Source organism: Leptopilina boulardi, unplaced genomic scaffold (assembly GCF_019393585.1).
Source record: "Leptopilina boulardi isolate dan_hultmark-lab unplaced genomic scaffold, ZJU_Lbou_2.1 LbouV2_285, whole genome shotgun sequence".
Taxonomy (NCBI): domain Eukaryota; kingdom Metazoa; phylum Arthropoda; class Insecta; order Hymenoptera; family Figitidae; genus Leptopilina; species Leptopilina boulardi.
In genome coordinates this window covers 491815-511267 of record NW_026137846.1, presented here as the reverse complement: position 1 = coordinate 511267, position 19453 = coordinate 491815, and the positions used below count along the sequence as shown (strand labels likewise).

The window sequence follows — 19453 nt, the reverse complement described above, 5'->3', positions numbered from 1 at the left end:
ACAGTCAACCAAACGCTTGTAAACTCACAAAAAATTTAAAAAAATAAAAAAAATTTCATATTCAGGGGTATTTTTTACTCAATTTGTACATCACTTGAAACACAATTATTAATATCTTATATACGCACTATACACAATTTTATCGACATTAAAATTCGGAATTCGCTTCCGCGGGATTCGAACCTACCTAACCAAGATATATAACGCATTTTGTCTTAGCAACTAACCGCCGCGGCTATCGAGAGCCACGCGAACGAAGAAGTTAATTTCACTGATCAACACTGACCAAGCTACGAACTGCGCATGTTCGGAATTTCAGAAAAAGTATACGATTTTTTCGTTGACTGCTGTCTTAACTACTCTCTTTTATGTTTCAAACTTTCGAACCTCAATTATTACAATGTTGTAAAACTTTTTATAGAAATTCGACAATCTTTAAACAATATTATTAAAAACTGTTCAATATAGATTAACAAACTGATCTTTCTATACAGTTTGTAAATAATTTCTTGACTCTGTTTCACTTTTTCGGTAAAGTTTATGCTTCATTACTAAAAAGTGTATGAAACGTTTAAAAATTTGTGCCCCGTCCAAAAGTGAAATACTAGTTTACGAAAGTTTTGCTGACTTATTTTTTCCGTGTACGAGGGAACTTACAAAGGAACTCGAAATAGGATCGTATGTGTGTTCCTTCACAGGAATTTTCAATAGCGTTAAATTTGCTACTGGTCTTTAAAATAGAAAAACTGCAATAAATGAGTCAATTTTTAAAGGGAACTATTCAAATAGGTCTCGTTTAACGCACTATTTACTACGCTTGAATATTACATGAAGAAAAAAATGTTTAAAACATAATTAATGCGGTAACATCAGTTAAACTTCTAAAATTGAAGAAAAACTGACAATTTCCATACTTTCTTGGAACTTTTCTCTTGTAAATATTATTTTTAACAAAAAAAGCTCTATGTGGGTTCAAAAGCCCTGCTTTTCAGCTTCAATATGAAAAAAAACTTTTAAATCGGTTTTAGTCATAAATATATGTGAAAAAGGTTATTTGGCTGTAACATCAAAATTTGGGGGTGTTAGAGAAATTTTTAATATACTATAACAGTGACTCGGCACTGTTTCTTAAGGATGGCTTAGCTTTTAACGCAACCCAGGAATGGGAATATAACTTACGTATAGTTAACGTTTAATTTACGGTTCACAAAAGGTCAAGTTGGAATTCGGAGCCGACTTACAAGTATCTAGTAATATAATAAAATAACAATAAGATACAAAGTAATTATTATTGGATTTAATATTAAGGATTAAATTTAACATTTATTTAGTTCCAATAATGATTATTGTACATAATTATGACTAATTGGTATGAGTGAAGTATTTTTGGTGTATGAGAATGTATATGGGAAAATCCACGAAACTTTTAACTTTTGTGATTTTCGATTCGAACACTTAAAAATCTGAATTTTTTTTAATTAAAACTTTGGGTATCATTTTTTTTTGCTAAATTATATACAAAGGAACATTTATGTACAGTATTAGAACAAAATATTTATTTGACAATTAGTTTTATAACTTAAAAAGTGAAAGAATGCTTAAATTTAATTTGAATTTTTTGAAAAAGTTTATATTCTTAACGTTTTTATTTTTGCGGCGTGTAAAATATCACTTTAGCTACTATGCAAATATCTAACAGACATATTTTGTCAAAAAATTTTCACTATCCCATTAGTGTGTGATAGCACTTTTTAAAAAAATTAAATTGAACGTCTTCTTAAGAAAATATCTATTACGGCGTTGGATAAAAATAAAAGTTCAATGCATTTCTTAAAAGGTGATGAAAAAACAAAACTTTTAAGACCTTCTTCAATGATGTGCCTATAATTGTATTCCTGTGGCAACAATTTAAAGATGATAATAAAAATCGTGATTTCATTAAAATTTATACATTTTTGAAAGGCACAACTGCATTTTTGCTTTAAACAGGTTAATCTATGGTGTGATCGAAACATTTTCATACATATGTTAAGAATATGCTGAAAACACTTTTTTGGATTCTTTACCCCCTCTTTTTTCAAAATCCTGACGTGCTAAGCAAATTTAAGTGCTAGAATCGTGTTCAGAGGACGAAAATACTTTGGAAACCACTCTTAAATCAAAAATAAAAAATGTTCAATTTTTCAATTGTATATGTAATTTATTAACATTAAAGAGTTTAAAGAGTTAAACATTGACGGCGTGAGCTAAAAATGAATCACGCATATGAATTTGTTGTGCTAAAATGTACATAAACGTGTATACAAAGTGACATCAATGTGCATCAATTAAAAAAAGAAATTTTTATTTCTTGAAAGTTAAAAGTTTCGTGTATTTGCCCATATAAGTATGATTAATTTAATAAGGGGGTAAAGGCGTTTGTGAACTAATTAAATTATAATTTTATAATTCTGAGTACGTACTCAGAAAGGGGTTTTCCTGCAGTTTCCCTCTTTCTCTAGAAGGATTGTTCTAGGCGAATGCAAGTACGATAACCGTCGCTGCAGTAATCAAGTCTTGATTATAGGATAATTAATAATAATTAGGCGATAGGATTAATTAAAATTAAGGGAAATCTTTATTAAAATTAAGGTAGCTATTTTAGATTAGATTAAAACATTGCTTTGATAATAATAATTATTTACAGAGCAATTGGTAATTTTAAATAAATTACTAATTGCTATTTTATTGATGATAATTGTGAGGGCTTTTTGTTTAATTGTAAAATCCGAATATTTAAAGTGAATATAAACTATATAAACTCAAAAATTCGGAAGTGCGAGGGAATGTTAAAAACTCGATTATAGATATTAATCTTAAGATAGTGTTATATTTTAATCAAGACTTGATTAAAAATCAAATTAATAAACAAAATTTTTTTAAAGTGAACTAATAGTGTTCTTTAATTTATTAAGAACTTCAAGTAAAATTAATGAATTAAAGCAATTAAAAGCTTTAACAAGTGTGTCCTTTTAAGGACTTTAACGATTTAAGAGCCCATAAAAAAATCTTAAGTTTAAATTCTTAAATCAATAATTAAATTCAGTTAAAATTCAAAATTTATAGTAGAATTAAATCAAATATCTCGATTTCGGCGTGGGGATTCATCTTCGGTGTGAGTTTAACTTCTGTGTGGATTCAACCTCGGTGTGGATACAACTTTAAAAATCCTGTACGGGTGTCACAATACCATTCTTCTTAGTTTTTTGTTACCTACAACCACTAGTAGGTCCGATAAAAAGTGTTTTTCGTCTGTCGCACAGTGTTATTATTTTTAATTTTAAAGCAACTAGGAAATATTTAGAAATAATTATAAAGTATGCAGGAGCTGTAAAATGTTTAATTAATCCTTTAGATGAATTATCAATATTTCGGGTAGTATTAAACGTTAGGGGTGGTTTTAAAGGGTTAAACGTGTTAAAAAATTTTTTTATTTATATTGAATACTAAAATAATTAAATCTAACATACATCATGTCTCTAAAATAAAGGAAAAAAACTCGGCCATTAAAGGGTTAAGTATATTACTGTATAACTATTGCCTTCAAGACGTTATGTTTTCGAAAATAACTATTGCTCTAAGACCAAGTTATTATCACTTACTAATATTCATACATCTAATTATAAATTAGTAATGTATGATCATATTCTACAGATAGTAAACGAATTTTTAAAGCAAAAAAAATTGTAAAATTTTTTTTTTACACAAGTTTCCTCCATTAAAAAAGTTATTTGAAAAAAATAATGAAGATGTGGTTAATAAAAAGATTGCTTTTTACATCGCAAATATTTATAATTTTTAGAAGTTGCAATAATTTTCTACGTAAAACCATCAAGAATGTGAAACTATTTTTAAAAAATAATTTTCGGCGAAAAGACACATTGCATAGTAAGAAAATTTAAAATGATTAAAAATTAAAAAATGAATTTAGAAATCACTACTATGGGTAGTGATTATGGCATCCTTAGCTTTACCTTGAAAATGTATAGTCCGCCATGTAAGATACGCCATTTAAAATTTTGGAAATCTGACGTCACATTCGTAATAAGCGACCCCAAAAACCCCCGAGTAACAAGTTTCAAGCAAAACTACCCATTTTTTAAAAAATTGCCGCCATATTGGATCCGACATTTTGAATTTTAAAGAAAAAATTAAAAACTAACGTCATATTCGTAATCACCGACCCCAAAAGGTCCCTAGCAACATGTTTCATGTAAATCCGTTAAATTTTTTTTTGTCATCCGCCATATTAAATTTTTAAAAACTGACATCAGAATCGTAATCAGCGCCTTCGAAAACCCCAAGTAGTAATTTTCGTGACCGTAGCTCAATTTTTAAAGTGTTGACTGATGTTTTTATGACTGTAAACTTTAAATTCGTTTTTCTCGAAACTAGATTTTTCAAAATGGGCGCACTGAAAAAACGATATTCTAGATTTTAAAATGCCTACTTAAATAGGAGCCAAGAATATTCCCTACTTAAATTAAGCGGGAAATATTCTTACAATAAGAATATATTATTTATTGTAAGAATATTTCCCACTTACTTTCAGTGGGTAATATTTTTGGCTCCTATTTAAGTAGGCATTTTAAAATCTAGAATATCATTTTTTTCAGTGCGGAAGGATTACTTCCACAGTTTTTAACGGATTTACTTGAAATTTGGACTGCAGCTTCAGGACACTATTCCTTAAGGAAGAACGTAAGATTTTTTAAATTAATTGATGCTTTTCCATTCTAAGCTATTTTTTGAGTGAATTTTCTTTAAAAAATGCACTGAAAAAAGAGGGCGCATTATGTTACTTTTTCGAGTCTTGCAGCGTGACTCAGCTTTGAGGACTGTTGTGAGTCTTTCTGGAGCGTGCTATGCGCCCCAAAAAAGCCATAACCAAAAACATAACCAAAAATGTCAGTCAAACAGAACAGCACTATACAATCCCATGTGGCGAACACACATACACATACAACACTAAACTTACCCGATCACGTGAATATCTATCTAGAATTTTCCAGAACTCTGATAAAGTATTTGTAGCAGAGAGCGTCATGCAAAATTAAATCACGTTTAATTTAGATTCCACTTAATATTTTCAACTTTTTCTTAAAAGTTATTCTTTAAAAAATACGAAACTTCTTTTTTACATTAGGGTCTATTTTAAAAATTAAAGAACTGTTTTCAGTTACTTCTGAAATGTCCTGCTTTATATAATGGCAGTTTTTAAAAAGATTACAAAAAACTTTATTAAGAAATCTTGTATATCCGCTACTTCTTTACTAATTTTTTAAAATATACTGGAATAATTTTTCCATAAAAGGACTTATTTTGAGTTAAATATTTTACTTTGTATAAATTTAATATTTTTCTATATTTAATATTTTTTGCGCTCATCTAAGATATGCCAAAGATATAAAGATTAAGAAAAGACATAATTTAAATATGAATGTGACTTCACTGAAAAATTTTTAGTGCAGCGACTGCCCAAAACAAAAAATTTCTTTATTCAGTTTGATTCACTCATATGGCAAATATTAAATATGAAGTTAATTGAATATTTAAATTTTTCATTTGGGGCAGAATTGGTAAGGCGTTTCATGCCATTTGTAGTCAAATAATGGTTGCCAAACTTGGTCCAATTTTTGCCACATTTGACTGAAAATGTCAATTAGAATAAGGCAATCTTGACTGATTAAGTTTTAATTAATTATTTTATATATAAATGCACATAAAATGTTACTATTATTAAAAAATTTTATCATAAAATTTATATTATTTTGTTAATATTTAAATTTTTTCATTAAAAATTTTAACAAATGTTACTATTATTACTGTTTACTCTCTAAATCTGAATCAGTAGAAATTTTACTAATTCAATCAGTACTTTTCATTTTAACTGAAGTTTCAGTTATTTTTTAAGATTTACTAATATAATTAGTGAATATGCAAGCAATAGAAAATAACTTATGTAAATCAGTAATTTGTATATAACATAACCTTTAAAATTAACTATTAAAACAGTAGATTTTGTGGCCGCCGCCATATATTTATATTACTGTTTCAATCAGTAATTGATATTTTACTAATTGAATCAGTAAATTTCTACTAATTGTCAGTTTCTCAATTCTCGCTATGGCAATTAGTAGATTTCTACTGCTAATCAGTAAAATATGACTGATTCAGATTTAGAGAGTATGTATTTTAAATAACCTTTAATTATTATTTCTATTTTTAAACAAATTTATTAAATTTATATGTATATATGTATAATATGTAATTTTTACATTTAATATAAAGTGAAAATGAATCATTTATAAATTAAAACTGGTTTAATTAAAATTGCTGAATTTACAAAAACTATTGTTAAATTCGCTAATATAATTTAAATGGGTATAAAAATGCACTATAAAAACTACCTTGTGTTAAAATGGGAACCTCAAAATTGAATTTGAATATATTATAGAGAAGTAACCGTTACAATAAGTGCATAAAAAACGTGAAAATCCGCGAATCTTTAAATGCTGTTTTCTCCGTAGTTTGAGCATAGTGTGCCGTAGCATTTTGCGAAGAAAGTTCTTTCACATAACCCTACTAGATGGCATAATAAAATTTTTAGAAGAACGTCCTGTACCCTTTCTTTGTAAGATACAAATTTTGATTGTATGGGAGATGAAATAGATCAATAGTTCAATGCAAGTGGTTTTGTTGAATTTTTTAATATAAATACCATTCTTCATTTTTGAAAGCAAATTCCTTGCTGATTGCAATGAAGAAGCAAAACGTTCATGAAATAAACATTTCTTCTAAGACTTCTACGTCAACTTGTTTAGATAAAACATGACACAAATGTCGCGCTGCAGCGGATGTCAAGACATGCCTCGTGCTATAAGCCTTGAATTTGTCTTAATCAATGTTGCTTTCTATGAGCCATTCTTCGATCCATTGGATAAAAGTTTGGGTAGTTGTCTCTTTATGAGGTTTTTTATACGTCAAGAACAAATGAGATGATTTTTTCCGAAGATTTTCTGTTCGTTTTATGCATTCTTCTAGGAATGATTCACATCAATGAATATTATCAATAGAAATTTTTGTCATGGTTTGCATCCTTCGAGCAGTTATTAAAGCTATTAAAACGATTAATTTTTTCGAAAGTCTTTCCAATGAAAGATTTTCATTTGGGCAATGCTGATAACATTTTTCCAAAACCAAATTCGGATACCATGCAGATGTATATTTTGGTTTCTGAGGCTTTAGCACTGCAATCCCTTTAAAAATTTTGATATGGCTGAATCGCTCTCTAAATCGTTTCCAATGATAAGCGATATGGCCGCTCTGTGTATGTTTATCGTAGGTACTATACGATTTTTTTCCTTCAAAAATTTCAGAAAAGAGTTTGAAGACAACTGTTTTAGGAAATAGAGAGAATTTCGAGAGTTTTTGACAATATTCCCACCAAAATTTTATGGCTTTCCCTGGCGGATCTCGAAATCGGAATGTACGCTGAATTCGTTGTACATTCGTTACACATTGGTTAAACATTTAGTTGGAGTGAAAATTGTGTAGAAACTGAGTGGAAACTGTGGAAAAGTGTAATTGAATTGAATAATAAAAGTATTCAGTGATAGATTTGTGTTAAATTAACGTGTTATTATTTTATTAAATAAATAAAGTTTAAAGTGTAAAATGTTCGCGTAAGTGAGTTTGACAGGCTAGGGAATTTTCTAGTGACATCCAACTTGATAGTCGATAAAGAAGTTGAGCCGCCGACTTTGCACGGTAGGTGGCAGCATTCATACTTTTGCCTTTTTAAAAATTCTCTTTTTCAATTGTAAATAGAAAAATTAATTAATTAATAAGTTATATAGTTCTATGTTGTAATTTTTTTTAACAATTGAATTTTTGAAGATTGTTTAATGAGATAAATTAAACTTGTATAATCGATGCAAATTGTTGTTTTTTAATTAAATTCAATTAAATTAATCATAATTTTAATAAAGAAAACTTTTTTTATCTTTCTTTATTTTATTATTATTTATTTTTAATATAAATGTAATTAAAAGAAAAGATTTATTTAAAAGTATTTTAAAAACAACAATTTGCATCGATTATACAAGTTTAATTTATCTCATTAAACAATCTTCAAAAATTCAATTGTTAAAAAAAATGACAACATAGAAACTATATAACTTATTAATTAATTAATTTTTCTATTTACAATTGAAAAAGAGAATTTTTAAAAAGGCAAAAGTATGATTGCTGCCACCTACCGTGCAAAGTCGGCGGCTCAACTTCTTTATCGACTATCAAGTTGGATGTCACTAGAAAATTCCCTAGCCTGTCAAACTCACTTACGCGAACATTTTACACTTTAAACTTTATTTATTTAATAAAATAATAACACGTTAATTTATCACAAATCTATCACTAAATACTTTTATTATTCAATTCAATTACACTTTTCCACAGTTTCCACTCAGTTTCTACACAATTTTCACTCCAACTAAATGTTTAACCAATGTGTAACGAATGTACAACGAATTCAGCGTACATTCCGATTTCGAGATCCGCCAGGGTTATTATACTGCTTCAGCGTGCTTTCTGAAATCAAGTTGAGCATTGTCCCCGTTGCTTCCTCTTACCTGGAAGGCTTTCCTGATAACGTTGCTACTACCAGGGAAAGTCTTTATTAGAGGGTGTGCATTTCTGTAAGGAGATATTAAAAGATCATTTTGAGGTTTAAAAACGATTGGTTTGCATAAAAAAATTGATTTGACCATTTTACAGTGAAAGAATCTATGGTTAATATATTCAATGCTAGTAGTCTTGTCTATGCGAAGAATATTTTCGCAATTTTTGTAACTACTCGTAAAACATTTATGTCCGAAAAGGGCTGCTTTTAGTTCTAACTGATTGATATGAATATTTTGCTTCTTTACTGTCTAACAACTATGCGCTTTATCGCCTTCACAGAAAGCGCCCCATCCAGTAGAAGAAGCATCTGTGAATATTTCTAAACCGTACTGCTCTCTCCGAATTTGATTGTTGGACCTTTGAACTTTGTGATGCCACCAAAAGTGATCATTTCTTCATTTATCTGATATTGAGACCAGGTATTTAAAATTTTCTTCTAATTTTATAAGTGCTAAATATTTCTTCCTCTCCAACCGTTTGGTGTAGAGCCATCCATATTTTATAGCTGGACAAGCTGCCACAAGTGTTCCAATCAATTGTGCTAATTCTTTAATAGTGCTTTCACGTTTATTAAAAAATTATACCAACTTCCCTTGAATATTTTTTTCTTTTTTTCCCACTTAACACAATGACGTATTTTTACTATTTATTCTTTTTATCTCTTGGTTAGGAGAGTTCATGAGGGTACAATAATTTTTCTTTTAAGGCGACGGAATGCTTTATTGCACTACCCTTTGGCTCGAGTGGGACTAAGTCCAATCTGTCTTCGAAGGCTAGTATCGCTCTATCCACTAAACCGCACCCTTCGTCAATCTAGGCCTTTCAAACCATCCCGAAAGCCGTTTAGCACATCTTTACTCCGGGATGGAGCCTTTTTATTCTCTAAAATTTTTCTATTTATCCTTGTTAAATGTGTAAAATCGTCTTTGCATATTTTAAATAGTTGCGTCTAAATCATTTTTCTTCTCCCGAAGGATTGTCTCCGTGTAATTCCTAACTGCTGTCCAGGTTTCTTCGTTTTTTGTCATCGCTTTTATGATGTTATCTTCGATAAAATCTCCAATTACTCTTCTTAAAATTTCTCTTTTTTGACACCATTTGTCACACTGGAAAAAGGTGTGTCTTGCGTCATCTTTTTGGGAATGTCAGTACAAACATGCCGGGCTGTTAGTCTTCTTTATTTTATATAAAAACGCGTTAAAATAACCATGTCCGCTTAAAAATTGCGTGATGTAATAATAATTTATTTCTCCTATTTTTCTTTCGGTCCAATCTTTTATATCTGGGATTAGCTTAAAGGTCCATCTTCCCCTACCCTCGTTGCTCCATTGCTCTTGCCAATTGCGCATTGTGCGCTCTCTGGCTGTTTTCTTGGCTTTTTCCATGTTTGCGGATTCATTATCTTGATAAATTTCTTGTCCCTCGAGTGCTAGGAGATCTATAGGTATGATGCCTGCGATTACCATAAACGCTGGTTCAGACACCGTTCTATATGAACTCGCAATTCTTCTAAAAGTCTTCTTCTTCCTTGTGTTGGTCCATTGACGTTGCACATGAGTCTGCTGAGCGCCGTGGTGATTTGTGATGCTTTATCAGCCGCAAATATCTGCTTTCAGTAAGTCAACTTATTGTCGTGTCTGATACTCAGGTTTACTTCTTTTTGGCTGTAAATAGTTTCTTCCTTTACTCGAAATGGAATTTCGAGAGGTATTCGCTTTTTTAAGGATTAGAATCTCCGTTTTTTGGATAGCAAGGTTAAGACCATGTTTTTCCATCCAAAACATCACTGTTTCAACTGCTAATTTTAGTATCGCTGTAGCCGGTTCGATAGTTCTTGCTACTATCACAGTGCTATATCGTCTGCATAGCATACCAAGAAGGACCCATCTGGCATCCGTATCATTGGGATTCCGTCGTAGGTCACGTTCAAAAGATCAGGTCCAAGGATCGAGCCCTGAGCCACTCCTGCGGTGATATTCTTTCGATGTGTTCCATCTGTGGTTTCGTAGATTACTTTTCCTTTGCTTATCAAGGCGAGTCTTTGTTCTTTCCATTTCTTAGGGAAGACTCCTTCTTCTAATGATGGCCATTTGCATTCCATTCTACATTCGCAGCAAAAGATCTGGACATATCTCGAAGACTAGTTTCAAAATCTCTGCCGGATGCCATCTGGACCAGGCGCCTTGTTATTTTTCATCGGTGGGAAGACCTTTTTTAGTTCATTATATGTGATCAAGGGGATCTCACCTTCGATAAGGTCTTGCTCTATCTCTTTTCTTCGAGTTGGGAGTGTCGGGAAGAGAGCTTCGACAATTTTTTGTGTCTGCAGTCCGCTTTTGGGTGGGCTTGGTATCTTCATCCCCATCTTCTTAAGAACAATCTTATATCCCAGTCCCCACAGGTAATAGTCTACTTCTTTCCTCAAGGTCTTCCATTTTTCCTACTTACTCTGGTTTATGGCTTTCCGTAGAGCTTTCTTAGCCTTTTTATATTCTCTTCTTTTTTGGTCTGAGATCGTTTCGTGTTTGTCTACGATTCTGGTATACCTACGTCTTTTATGTAGACATTCTTTCCTAAGCCTGGAGATTTCTTCCGTCCATCAATAGGCCGATCTCTTATTTCTAGACTGGTGTTTACGAGGCATAGATGAGTCGCAGGCTTTGTGGATTAATCTCATTGTAACGGTAACAATGTCCTCGGAATTCCCCGTTATCCTGAGTACGGTATCTTTGGCTCTTTCGATCACAGAGGTAAAACATTCTTTATTCAGTTTGTTGATATTCCATCTGTGTTGCTTCTCTGCATTTCTCCTCTGAAAAGAAGACCCAATATTAAAAATAATATATTGGTGGTCGGTTCCAGTATAATCTTCTATTACTCTCAAGTTAGAGAATTTCGGAGTAATCTCTTCTGACAAAAAAGTTACATCTGGGATGGTTCCTTTATGTCCTGCTCTTTGAAATGTTGGGGTGCTTCCCTCGTTTCCTATAATTAATCCTAGTCTAGATATCATTTCCAAAATCTTGCTTACGCTTGAGTTTGTTTCGTCCATGTCCCATTCGACAGCCCTCGCATTGAAGTCGCCGCCAACTTCATTTCTCTAATAGTATCTTCCAGTTGATTAAGTTTTCCAGTAAATTCTTTAATTGACTCGTTTAGAGTAAGGTAGCAACTAAAATAAGTTATCTTTCTCTGTGTCACCCAAACGTACCCACGTCCTGATCCCCAAACTTCTATTGGGAACTTATTTTTATTTGGAATCCAAATCGCAGCGGTGTGCAGTTCGTCTGAGTACCATCCTTGGGTATTTCGGTCTTGATATTGTTCGCTGATAAGAAGGATGTCGGCGAACGTGTCAGTGATCAGTTGATCCAAGAGGTCATTTGCTAATCTGCTTCTGTTGAGGTTACCTTGAAGGATTTTCACTTTCTCTGCTTGTTTCTAGTTGCTTCTAAAGCCTTCCGGTAGACCAGGCATTTGCCAGTACCTGGTATGTGATTTGTTTCTTCTGTAGATATGTCGTTTTCCTCACATAGGTAACACTTGGGATTGTTATTGCAGTCCTTCATGAGGTGGCCTTTTTCGCCACACTTGATGCACAAACCTTCTCCTTTTCGGTTTTTGCCTTTACTATTTGCCTGATGGTGTCCGTATCTAAAGCACCTGAAACACCTTGTCGCTAGTGTTTTAAGTCTCACTCTACAGTTGACCCACCCTATTTTGATTCTAGTAGATTCAAGTAGGTGTTTTGCTTCTTTCTCGTTAACTTCCACAATAGCTAACTTCTGTTGTCTACTATTCTCCTTTGACACCCAGACTTTGACTTTATCTACATATTTGGGAGTTCTCTTTTTAAGGCCTCTTGGACTTCCTCAATTGTTGTAAAGAGGTCTATGTCTCTAATCACGAGAATCGTTTTTGGTTCTACGTATCGTACACTTGCTTTTTCTTCTAGTACTTTGCGAAGAGCTTCCGCAAAGCTTTCTTTGCCTTTCAAATTATCTCCTATTTCAAGAAGCACATGTCCGCTTTTTGTTTGTCTGATGGAATTAATTTCAACTTCGCAATCTCCTGGATTAACTTTCTCCTTGACATCCTTTAGGACTTCTGCAAACGTGAGACCTTCCTTTATCTTTATGATAAACGCCTTTCTTTTTGGCTTTTGTATTCCCTTTCCAGGGTTTGCTCTCCTACTTCCTGAAGAGCCTGGAACTTCTCTGTTTAAACTCTTTTCGTCTTGTCTTATTTTGGTCATCTTTTTTCTGTTTTTTAGTACATCGGTCCAGTTACCTTTGCTGGTTCTACTGTTACTTCTTTGTTTTTTGCCTGACCCTGTTCAGCAGGGCTTGTTGACATTCTTTTGTTCTTAATAGTTGGCGTTGTAGGAATTGACTTAGAAGCCAAAACGGCTTGTTCTAGTTGCTTCTGTTTTGCTATGTCCCACTTTTCCCTCTGCAATTCTAGTGAATCTACTGCTAATAAGAGGTTTTTTATACCAGTTTTAATAACTTCGCTTATATTCGGCTGTCTGCTGATAGCTGCCTTCATTTTGTCGATAGTGTCTCTGATATTCAATAGTTCTTCCGTCTCTTTTCTTCTAATAGATTTCAAAACATCTTCTATTACCGATACCGTCTCCTCGACTCGATACCGCCTCCATTTGTAGCCTTTGCCTTGACAGTAGCCAAGTGATCCACTGCTGTCATTCCAGAGATGCTCGATGACGACGTGGAAGGCCCTGTAGATCCACCCCCTTCCAGCGCCGGTCGTGGGTCATCCGGTTGCCCCTGAGACTTTAAGTTCTTATCTATTCCCATATTGCTTTCCATTTTTAAATAACTTCAAGGTTTTTTGCATACAAGTGTGAATGATGTGTGAATGTATGTGAAGTATAAAAACCCCGCAATGTACTGCCTCGCAAGGCAGGGTGCGCGGAGGTTTGTGAGTGTGAAAGTGTGTTTGTGTGATATTTGTATGCGTGTTTAAGAGTATGTTACAGTGTAAATGTTCATGTATGTATTTTGGATTGTTCCTTGGTCAGGCCGAGAGTGCGAGAGCCACGCGGACCCGGGAGGCTCATCGACGAATGTACATCCCCCAACAATAATAATAATAATAATAACACAGGCACACAACAAAAGTTGTTTGTTTCTTGAACTAGACATACCATTCCTATAGTATTTTGGCCCGCTGAATACGAATATGAAGTCAGAATTGCTCCATCATCCTCTGATTTTTTTTGATTCGAAAAAAAACAACATCAACCGGACAAATTCAAACTTAGGGGATAAAAAATTAAATAACAGATTTTTTAAGAAACAGAACCTTACACCTACGATTTTATGCACCACTAACACAAAAATAAAATCAGAACTGATCCAGCACCTTCAGATTTTTTTAAAAACGAAAAATCCACCCTTAATCGTACAAATTCAAACTTAGCTATTTTGTTAGTAGAAAAATCGAAAGCAAGTACAAATAAAATTTTCTTTACCTATGATACGGATGAAACCATCATACCAAAAAGATTGCTACTATTGTAATACTTCTAACTTTGAGTTTGTCCGATAAAGGGTGGAACCAAAATACGTAGGTGTAAGGTTCTGTTTAATAAAAAAATCTCTTATTTTTTTATCCCCTAAATTTAAATTTGTCCGGTTAAGGGTGGTTTTTTTCGATTTAAAAAAAATCAGAGGGTGATGAAGCAATTCTGACTTCATATTCGTTTTCAGCGGGCCAAAATACTATAGGAATGGTATGTCTAGTTCAAGAGACAGACATCTTTTTTTATTTTGTGTGTCTGTGTAATAATAATGATAATAATAATAATAATAATGGTCTATGTACTGGTGGAGCGATGAACTAGCCTGCCTGAGCAGAAAAAGTCACGCAGCTAGGAGAAAATATACCCATCCAAAGGGAGACTCCGAGCTGCAAGAAAAATGGCATGAAGCCAGGCTGATCTTCAAAAGGGCAGTACGTTGTAGCCAAGGCGGTTGCTGGCAGAACCTGATCGGAGAGTCAGAGAGGGACCCATGGGGATTGGTCTTTAAGATTTTCACCAAGAAATTGGTGCCAAGGCAGAAAATCACCGGTCTAGACGATCCGATTTGGGTCCTGGAAATTATAAGGACGCTTTTCCCCACGAGAAACCAATCCAAACGGAGGACTTTACTGAATGTGTAGTACGCAAAGAAGAACTCTTCACTCTTGAAGAATTGAAAAAGTAGCAAAGACGTTGAGAAATGGCAGGGCGCCAGGCAATGACGGAATACCCAGCGAGATCCTCAAAGAGGTTGTCGCTGTTTATCCAGAGCTTCTTCTCAACGTCTTTAATGTATGTCTAACGGCGGAAGAGTTCTTTAGCGACTGGAAGACACAGAAGTTGGTCCTCCTTAGGAATGGAGATAAACCCCTAGATAAGGCCTCATCGTTTAGACTAATATGCTTATTAGATACGATGGGGAAATTTCTAGAGGGTTTGGTTCTACAGACTTCAGGCAGTCCTGATAGGCGAAAATAGCCTATCCGAGAATCAGTTTGGCTTTTGGAAAGGCTGGTCAACAGTTGATGCAATACTCACTGTTGTCAAAAAAGCAAAGAAAGCCAAAGAGGACAAAAGGAAAGGATTTTGTGCGCTCGTTGCTATAGACATGCGAAAAGCGTTTATTAGCGCAAAGTGGAACGTCTCTTTGGACGCACTGAATCGGAATGGGGTACCACCTTATTTGTTGCGAATGATAGACAACTATCTTAGCGACAGATGGGTTGAATACAAGAGCTACGTATGCCATCTTAAACATAAGATGACATGCGGAGCTCCCCAAGGATAAAAGGTATTCATACGGAACGTCATGTATGACGAACTCTTGCGAATCGACCAACCTGAGGATACGTTTATAGCCCCAGGGAAAAGAAACGGCGACTGGTGGCAACCGTGGGTCAAGAAAAAAAAAGTATGCTGCCCCTGCATAGGCTGATAAAGCCCTTAAGTACCACGGCATCTCTAAGAACCTACTCTCCGTAGAAGGAACTTCGGCACGGAGAGTGGTCTCCGCCTACAGAACAGTTTCATCGAGTGCCGCCCTAGTTCTTACGAGCATGCCGTCAGTAGACCTATTGACGGTGGAAAGTCTATATGCTTAACTAAGAGCTAGCAAACTCGCAAGAACAGGAAGTTAGGAATAGCATAAAGATGGCTATTCGAAGAGAGGCAAGAAAAAGACTCGTTGAAAAATGGCAAGAGAGATGGGATGAGGAATTGAATAGTAGGTGGACGTACCGCCTGATTCCTCACCTCGCCACCTAGCTTGACAAAGAGCTCGGCGAAGTTGGTTACTATCTGACACAAGTGTTGTCAGGTCATGGTTGCTTTAACCAGTACCTCCACCGGTTTAAAATAAGAAGAGCACCGGAATGCGTGTACTGCTGATTATGAATCTGATGTCAGATTTCCGAAATTCGATATGTCTGATTCAATATTAAGGAATTATTTTTAAAAAATTGTCAGATTATTATGAAATTTGGTATCTACAGGTTTTCTAAGTTGCTGACAAGTAACACTAGGGAAGTGCCATACGCCGATTTTTCTGAAACTTGGCAGTTTTGTAGTTTTTTGAAAACAATTTGACACGTATGTTTTGTTTTTCCCCAAAAGCTGATTTATGGGGGGAACTACCCCTTGAATTTTTTTTGGTAGGGGGACATTTTATTTTAAAAATTAATGTGCAATAGTGTATCTGGGGTTTTTTTGGGTCGCTGATTACGAATCTGATGTCAGATTTCAAAAATTCAAAATGGCACATCCAACATGGACTTCTATCGGCCATATTAGATACGCCATTATCAATTTTTGAAAACTGACATCAGATTCGTAATCAGCGACCCAAAAAACCTCCAGATACACTATAGCACATTAATTTTTAAGAAATTTCGTAAAATAATGTCCCTCTACCAAAAAAAATTCAAGTGGTAGTTCCCCCCCCCCCGTAAATCAGCTTTTGGGGAAAAACAAAACATACGTGTCAAATTGTTTTCAAAAAACTACAAAACTGCCAAGTTTCAGAAAAATCGGCGTATGGCACTTCCCTAGTGTTACTTGTCAGCAACTTAGAAAACCTGTAGATACCAAATTTCATAATAATCTGACAATTTTTTAAAAATAATTCCTTAATATTGAATCAGACATATCGAATTGCGGAAATCTGACATCAGATTCGTAATCAGCGACCCAAAAAACCCCTAGATACCAAGTTTGAAGTAAATCTGAAAATTTTTTCAAAATTCGTCCGCCATATTGGATGCGCCATTTTGGATTTTGAAAATCTAAATCAGTGACACAAAAAACCCCCAGATACCAAGTTTGAAGTTAATACATCAATTTTTAAAAAAATTGCCTACTTCTCAAAATCCGACATGTTTTTTGAGGTTAGAAAAAAATCCTGACGTGATGGAGCAAAACGGACTTCGGATTCGTGTTTAGCGCGTCAAAATACATAGGGTTAAGGTATTCCGGTCAAAAGTACATGACACTTTTTTTTGTGGGGCTGTGTTATTAGAGAACAAAAATGTGCGTTTGCACACTTGAATGTCTATTGAAAACTCAGATCTTGTCAATAATTAAAAGAAAAAAATTCGGTTGACAGAAATGTCAATTGTGAAAACAAAAATAGCTAGTGGCCCACTTCTGTTGATGCTACTGTAATTTTAATAATTAATATTTGTTCAAACAAATTATTGTTGTTATTGGATGTGGATAAAATTAAAAAAAATTTTATATCTATTAAACCTATAAAACTTTGTATCATTGATTACAAAGCTGCTATTTAATTCTTATTCAGTAATCTCGATAACCCCCAATTAACGAGTTTCTTAAACTTGTATTTCTTCTTGAAATCTTTTCGGTGTTATAAATGCTAAAACAAAAAAGAAGTTTTCTTGATATACATTCAGACGCAGAATTTAATCAGCTTTCCAACCATCTAAGTTACAAGTATCTAACTTTTTTCTAACTTAAAATATCTTGCTTTAAAATCAGCATTAAATTTCCACTCCTCGCACGTCAGGCTTTCCGACAATTTCCGACGGTACTGTATATTAGGGTGGTCCAAAAATACACGAGAAAATTAGTTTTTTAGAATTTTCTTGCTGACGCCCCCTAGAATTGTTCCAAATAGAAAAAAAAGAAGTCTCTATTTTTTATTTAAAATCGGTTAATATTTAATGGTGCCGCCTGGCCTTTGAAGTTACCCATGTATTTTATATGGAGAAAAGCTGCTTTTTCGTAAAATTGCAATAATTTCGTTAAAACTTAATATTTTTTAATCGACAAACGATATTTCTCTTCAGGAGTGTTCAAATTATGAAGTTCTAATAATTGTTTTAAAAAAATTAAATTAACTATTTTTTACAAGGCAGCAAAAAACTTCATAAATGGAAAAAAAGGTAATATACATGTTTAAAAGTGTTTCAAGTGATTTTATCGATATTTTTCGCATAGGTTTTTTTTTACTGAGAAAAAATTTGTTAAAACCCAAGTTGTTAAAAAAATTTGTTTAAGCAAATTATTGTTTTTTTTTCAAACTAAAGATATAAAATTGCAGTTTTTTCTGAATATTACAACTTACCTTGTTGACATCACCATACAACCAGTACAAAGTGATTGTCAATAATTAACAATAAGATTTGTTTTAATAAATTATTGCTTTCAATTATTTATTATCTAAAATAACACTTAAGAAACTAGTTGTTTTTTTTGAAAGTTAAATCTTTGCTGAATGCCGTCACTAAAACAAATTAACACCAAGTTCATAAGTTTATCTTTAAAAAATTAATAAATAACAACAATAATTTGTTTAAACAAATCTCATTGTTAATTTTTGACATTCACTTTCTACTGGTTGTATGTTGAAGTCAACAATGTACCCAGCAAACACGTTCTATAATTGTTCTATTAAAATTAAAGAACATTGTTCTAGAACAATTGTGCCATCAATAACATGTAGCAGTTATAGAACCAAATGGTAACAGTGTTCTAGAACAATGTTCTTAATATGTTACATAACTGTTCTATTTTTTGTTCCAGAACTGTTCTTAGATATAAGTTCCATAAGTGTTATAGAACATTTAAGTCACAAATGTTCTAGAAATTTTGTACTTCTTTGTTCTAGAATTGTGATATAACAATATTATGTCACCTTTCTAGAACAATATTCTCTTTTTGTTATAGAATAAATCCGGAAATTTGTTCTTAAATTATTCTTCCAGAAATTTTTGTCCCGCTTCTTCTCTAGAACTGTGCTGAAAGACTATTACAAAACATTTCTAGAACAGAATGCTTGTCTTATTCTAGAAATTATTAATAACTATCTGTTCTAGAATTATAACATTATGTCAAATCTACAAATGTTCTGTAATACTTTAGTCACAAATGTCATTAAATGTTTGATCCTTTTTGTTGCAAGATTCCTATTTGAATTTTTTTCATTAATAATGCCTTGCAATGTAATTTTGTCAATTTTTATGCCAACATCAATTTTTTTAATATTTAAATAATATATAACATAGAATTTCAATAATATTGGATATTGAAACTTGACCGAAACATAAATTATTTTATTTTCAACAAAGAATTAATATACAGTTTTCTCAAATTTATATTGTAATTAAAATTAGTCGAATTGCAAAATTTAGTCATTTTTGGTAGGCTAAAATTAACATGGAACTTTTA

General features: G+C 33.0%; 1 protein-coding gene across 3 annotated transcripts in view; it reads right to left on the bottom strand.

The window, feature by feature from the left end:
- Positions 1-19453, bottom strand: part of LOC127282164 (arfGAP with SH3 domain, ANK repeat and PH domain-containing protein) — a 527240-nt gene that overhangs the window by 16112 nt on the left and 491675 nt on the right. The gene's annotated exons all lie outside the window — the stretch shown is intronic.